This window comes from Sceloporus undulatus, chromosome 2 (genome assembly GCF_019175285.1).
Source record: "Sceloporus undulatus isolate JIND9_A2432 ecotype Alabama chromosome 2, SceUnd_v1.1, whole genome shotgun sequence".
Classification (NCBI taxonomy): domain Eukaryota; kingdom Metazoa; phylum Chordata; class Lepidosauria; order Squamata; family Phrynosomatidae; genus Sceloporus; species Sceloporus undulatus.
The window spans coordinates 333,012,739-333,019,187 of record NC_056523.1 but is presented as its reverse complement, the minus strand read 5'-3'; the positions used below and the strand labels follow the sequence as shown (position 1 = coordinate 333,019,187).

Below are 6,449 nucleotides of genomic sequence, written 5' to 3'. Positions count from 1 at the left end.
TGAAACATTTTTTAAAATTGTGTTTAGACTTGGATCCCATCTCCAAGATGTTTCCTGTATGCATATGCAAATACAGGTATTCTGAAATAATCATAATAACGCTCCTGAAATCCAAAACACTTCTGACCCCAAGCATTTTGGGTAAGGGAGACTCAACCTGTGTTAGGTTAATTAAAAAGGTTGGGATAAGATAGCAATATACAATTGGCCCTCCACATTTGCAGCTTTGACTTTTGCGGATTTGATTATTCATGGATTTGATTCGTATGTTCTCTCTAGCACTCTCTAGGTCCTCCAGTGCGACTCTGTGGTCAACGTTTGCCAGAAGTTATGCTAGAGGACTTAGAGATTCCTAGAGAGAACGCTTCTCTAGGCATTTGTCAGTCCTCCAGTGCAATCCTATGGTCAACTCTGGCAGACGTTGACTATAGAGTTGCACCGGGGGACCTAAAGATTCCTAAAGAGTGATCTCTCAGGTTAAAGAAAACAGTGTTTTTCTTTTATTTGTCATTTTCCCACTTTCATGGGCGTCAGTGAATGCTGAGAGCACACTGTATAACCATTCATATGCGGATTGGAGGTATTTCTTTCCTTTTTTCTGTTTCTTTCTCTGGTTTCTACTTTTTGCTTTATTGGATGATATTTCTGGATTTTAGTTATGGGCATGCTTGGTTTTCTTTTACTTATCTATTGAACTATATAATTGTATCTTGTGTTTGAATTTAATAAAATGTATTACTATAAAATGGTCTCCCAACCTCAGAGGAAGGTAATGAATGGCCAAGAAATCCCTCTGTTCAACTTTCCTGAAGTAGGAATTGACTTGAAGGCCCATGATGCCACAAACCCTGATGCAGAGTCCTGGCTTTTGTTGATCAAGCAATCTTGGCGAAATGGGTCAAGGGCAGTTCCAGGGAGATGCCAGTTCTCCAAAATTTGTGGCGGAAGCAAGAACAGCTTTTGCACAGCATAACAGTCACTGAGGGTGCATCTACACTGTAGAAGCAATACAGTTTGATGCCACTTTAACTGCCATGGCTCTGTCCTACAGAATTCTGGGATTTATAGTTTGGTGAAGCACCAGCACTCTTTGGCAGAAAAGGTGAAGGATCTAGTAAAACTCCAACTCCCAGGATTCCACAGGATGGAGCTACAGCACTTAAAGTGATGACAAGCTGCATTATTTCTACAGTGTAGATACACAGAGTTGGGGTTTATGTTGGTGCAGTAGTCATGAGATAGTTTTTTGAAGGCTGATTTGTCAGTGAATTGTTGCTGTATAGAACTTGGGAGGAACTAACACTTCTCAAAGGCACAAAAGCAAGAAACAAAGTCAGTCTTGGGTTGGTTTAGGTTTTCATTTCTTTCTCTCCATGTGGGAGCATTTGCACAGTTGGAATATCTCCTAAAGACACGCCCCGCCATGCAGAAGTACAGTATGTATTTCTCCCTGTTCCACTTTCTCAGCTCTTGCAATGAATTAGGACCCTCTGCATGAATGCTTGGATGCAAACTGAACTTCTTTAACTGTAAAAATTTGGCTAATGGTGCCCTCTGGTGCGGTGGTGGCCTCGGTACGCATGCCCCATTGGAATGACCTGGCATTGGGCAAGATCACAGCAGCAACCATGCCTTTCTATGGGTCTTCACACAGGAATGTACGCAAAACCGTTTCCTTCTGTTCTGAAAGCCTTTATCTATGAATCTCCGGACGCTGCGCATGGATTCTGCAAGGATACAGCCTCCCGCTGTGTATTAGTATTTCCCCCCCACACCAAACATGCACCCACCCGCCTCCACTCGCTGCCAGGAAAAGAGAGAGCTCAGAGACAGATGGGGAAAGAAACACTGTGTTTAAACAACTATTTGAGGTCGTTTCAATATTTATTTTTTGCGAATTTTGAGGCTGACGCGCATCTCCTTTATTTGCTAATATTATTCCCCCCTCCCTGTGATTTTTCCCCCTGTTCTGCCTGCTGCTTTGCTTGGTTACACTTTCCTTTCATTGGCAAAGACCCCCACTCTGTCTTTGCAAGAGTTTCTTCTGCATTTCACCAGAGCAGATGTTGGGATTCCAAACGGATTCCAAGACGAGGTCTTTTCCAGATGCATTTCTAAATTGTTAAAACTTCTAAATATCGTGCCTTACGAGCAGCTTGGATCCTTCTGGTGTGGCTACTGTGACTCGGCTCTCCCTCATGTGACGGCTCCGGCATTCGTTAGGCGGATTTCTCATCAGAAGCCAACGCTCTCTGGCAAAAAATAAACCCAACCCAACACCCTCCTGTTTTGCTCCTGAGCAACGTTGAGCTAAAAGGGGAAGGAAATCCATCAGGAAAGGTAGAAAAATGTTATTTTGTTCTCCTTTAAAGACATTCCTTGCAACCCCATGGGTGCAGAACCTGTGGGTTTTGAGATGCAATTGGACTGCAACCTCCATCATGGTCAAACTCTGGTGGGATTAGCAGATCAAAAACCCATGCATCCAGACATTCCTCACCCCTGTCCTAAATTCTTTGTTTGTTTGTTTGTTTGTTAGTCCCAACTAGTACAGGTGCATAGAATGAATGGATTTATATACATTTTGGCTCACGATTCAAGAACATATTCCATGGGTCTATTCTAGTTAGGACCAAAGGACAGGATTCAGGCCTTTGTTGGCAACTCTGCCTTGGACAGTCACCTCTAATTTCATGGTTTACAGTATTGAACTGGCACGCTCTCCGTCTCTCTCTCTGTGGTATGCCTTGTTTAAAGTAATATTTAGTCCTGGAGTTGATTGAATTTTGGGAGGTCTATTGCGGGTCAGCTAAATGGAACTTTCTCTGTGGATGTCTTGGGTCCTGGGAAAGTAGATTGTGGTGGTGATTGTTTTTTGTGGGGGGGGCCCCCCCCCCCCCCCCCCTGGTTGCTCCCCCCCCAAACTACCCTTTTTTCTGGGAGAATGAAAGAGGATGAAGTGCTTCTCCTAGAAGTCCCCAGAACTGGCAATTTATCACACAACTATTGCATAGACTCATGTATAAGTCTACCTCTTGTATTAGACCAGTGGTTCCCAATCTGTGGGTTGGGACCCGTTTGGGGGTCGAATGACCCTTTCACAAGGTCGCCTAAGACCATTGGAAAACACATATTTGGATGTAGCAATGAAAATAATTGTATGGTTGGGGGTCACTACAAATGAGGAACTGTATTAAAGTGTCCTGGCATTAGGAAGGTTGAGAACCACTGTATTAGACAAAGGCAAGTTTGGGGGCCAAAATTGGATTTTGATATGACCTGTGGATAAGTTGCTTGGTAAAACTTAGGCGCATGTAATGAAGGACAAAGCAAAATAAAACAATGCCGAAGAAGTTACAAAATTCCAACAAGCATTAATGTTTGTGCATTTGTGTACAAGTCGAATTCATGGATAAGTCCGATGCAGGTTTTGGGGCCAGAAAATTATGGATTTTATTTCTCTATTTCAAGGATTTATATCCTACCTTTATCTCAGGATTCAAGGTAGATATCTTTGGGTAAGTGAAGGGTAAAGCTTAGGGGCATGTAACAAGGATGTACAGGATGAAAGAAAGGAAAACAGTGCTGAAGTACTTACAGAATTCTGGCAGGCATAACTGTGTGCGTTCACCCTAAAAACTGGATGGATGAGGAGGGAATGTGATAAAATCGTGGTTGTATGATATGTGTGGGAAGCAACCAGACTTGGGTTGGGCTAAGAAAGTGCATACATGTCAAAAAAGATAAAAAGGCAAAGCAAAGAAAATGGTGATTTCATTAGAAGTGATGTCATAACTTTAATGATTTTAATCCAGAAAAACTGACCAACATACCCAATTGTCGTATTCAGATCCTTCAAAGCCTGACTCCTTGCAGTGCTTCTTGGAGTGGAAGCATCAAAGAGCTGCCACCACTTGCATTTTTGTGCGCATTCAGAATGTCCAGAAGTGGCACTGTGGTAGAGAGAGTAGTGTAGATCGGTGCTTCTTTTAGGTTCTCCTGGGATGGACTAAGCTTTCACCTTTTGCCCCTGAACTCAGAGAAGAGGGTGGTTTATTTTTGGATATGAATGAAATTACAGAACTTACACTGACCTGTGGAGAAGTCATCTCAGGTTTTTTTGGGTCAATTTTTTTTACTAAACCTTCTAGACCTATACATGAGTATATATAGTAGGTCTCAGGACTCCTCCTACACTCTTTGATACTAGAAATAAATATCCCGTCCAGCCAGGTTTGGTCTGGGGTTTGTGATTTTGGCTCCTAGAGGATCCCATGGGCAAAGGTCCTCCCCCGGTGCATAAGAAATGGCTGGGTGAGGAGACAACTAGAGTGATGATGAAGACTCAGAATTGTCCTGATCAGATTAGAATCATAGAGCTGGAAGAGGCCCCAAGGGACATCCAGTCCAACCATATTTTGCCATGCAGGAAGACACAATCAAAACACCCTCGACAGATGACCCATCCAACCTCTGTTTGATAATCTCCAAAGAAGGAGACTCCACCATAACTCTGAGCAGCAGCTTCTTCAATTGTTGAAACTTTCTTCCTAATGTTGAGGTTTCAGGAGGTTCTTCTAATGTTGATTTCTCCTAAAGTTCTCCTAATGTTGAGGTGGAATCTCAGATTAGATCAGCCTTGGGTCTGAGCTGTGTAGGAGCTAGGGATGACAATTGAAGACTTCGATGCCTTGGGGTCTCACCATCTGAAGGACAGCTTTTCCCTACCTTGCCCAAGGAATGAATTCTGCAAGGAAGGTCCTCCTCTTGGTCCCAGAAGTGGGGCAATACACTGTGGGAGGCCATGGGAGCAGGGCCTTCTCTGCTGTGGCACCCTGGTTGTCAACTATCCTCAATTTGGAAGTCCGATGGATGCCAACATTGATTTTATTCCCATGCCAAGTCAAGCGCATGACTTTTAAAAGCTTTTAGATGTTAATTAACTCATGACAAATTTGCCTCTTTGCATGTTTTCCAAAGCTGCCTTGAACAGTTTTCACTAGTTTTAAACACTGTCTCATAAAACATTTTAAGATGCTCTTCATCTGTTTAAATGAATTCTAAAGTGGTTTGAATTGATTTTATTGTAAATCGGAGATCCCATGATGTAGGGTGGGATGTAAATACTTTAATGGAAACTGTAATAAAAGTTTCCTCGCCACTCCTTGCTTGTTCATAAAAGGGAAGCCTGCACAAGTCTCCTCCTGGCCTTGCATCTGCAATGTGGAACCAACCCAAGTTTTCCCCTCCAGGGCTCTTGCGACATGTCTAGCTGAGAGCTGGCTGAGAGTTAATCCTCATACAGGTGCTTACCTCTGCAGAGTCCGGTGGATTTGTAGATGCTGGTGGCTTACATATATCCCTCTCTCAAAGGCATTGGGTATTTCTGCCTGGTGAAATGGCCAAACGAGTTCAAAGTTGTAGAAGCATTGAGTTCAAGGTTGTGGAAGCTGAGCTGTGCAAGTGGTGCCATTGCCCATGAATGTGAGTTGCAAATAATGGTGTGAACTGCATTGCAGAAATAATGCAGTTTGATACCACTTTAACTGCCATGGCTCCATACTATGAAATCCTGGGATCTGTAGTTTGCTGTTGAGAGAGAAGGGCAAGTATCTCGCAAAACTACAAACCCCAGTATTCAACTACATTGATCTATGTCAGTTAAAGTGGTCCCAAACTGGATTATTTCTGCAGTGCAGATGCAGTCTCATCTTTCAGATAGTTTAAAGCCACAAGTGTGGGAATAATTGCTCCGCAGCACTCCAGAATGTTTGGATGATGTGGAAAACTGTGCAAAAGTCTCCCAGCCGTAATATTGTTCCTGAGTGGGCTTCTTGACTGTCAGGAAACCACTCCACTGCCCAAATCTGGAACTGAACAATTGCAGATATTCTTTCCGCCCTTAGCGCTGTCAAACAGCTCTTCCCATCAGGAAGTTCTTCCTCATGTTTAGTTGGAGGACAACTTGTTTTCTTATGCTGCATTGTAGAAATAGCAAACATGGCAAGGCTTGCAGAACTAATGGTGTGCGGTGTGGGTTGTGCACACATCTGCTTGGCTGGAATCCGAGGCAATGGGGGCGCCCAGCACTTCCAGAAGGGAGATTTCCCTTCCTCAGCAAAAAAGCCTTTGGGGGGGGGGGGGTTCAGTGAGCCTCCTAAGCACTGAGAGACAGGGAACAGACTGCTGAGGTCTCTCTAACCACTGGTGAACACTCCCATGTCCAGCAATCATCTTACATTGCTCAGAGCAATTACTCCCCCCCCCCCCCCCACACACAAAAAGCCCAAGAGGTTGTGGGAGAAGACTTGGCAAACTTTCTATGAACTCTCTTTAAGTTCCTTTACGTTAGGATCCAAGCCATTGCATGGTGTGTAGTTTTTCCCCAGACATGATGGGTTCTTCCAGATACTCTTGGACTGCAACTCCCATCAGCCCCTGACCAGAAG

At 43.8% G+C, this 6,449-nt stretch overlaps 1 protein-coding gene across 1 annotated transcript in view; it reads left to right on the top strand.

Moving 5' to 3' along the window:
* Positions 1-2,323: 2,323 nt before the first annotated feature.
* CNTFR (ciliary neurotrophic factor receptor) overlaps positions 2,324-6,449 on the top strand; it is a 549,220-nt gene continuing 545,094 nt past the window's right edge. Inside the window, exon 1 of the mRNA XM_042448839.1 lies at positions 2,324-2,340. The gene's annotated coding sequence lies outside the window, so the exon portion shown is untranslated. The remainder of the gene's footprint in view (positions 2,341-6,449) is intronic.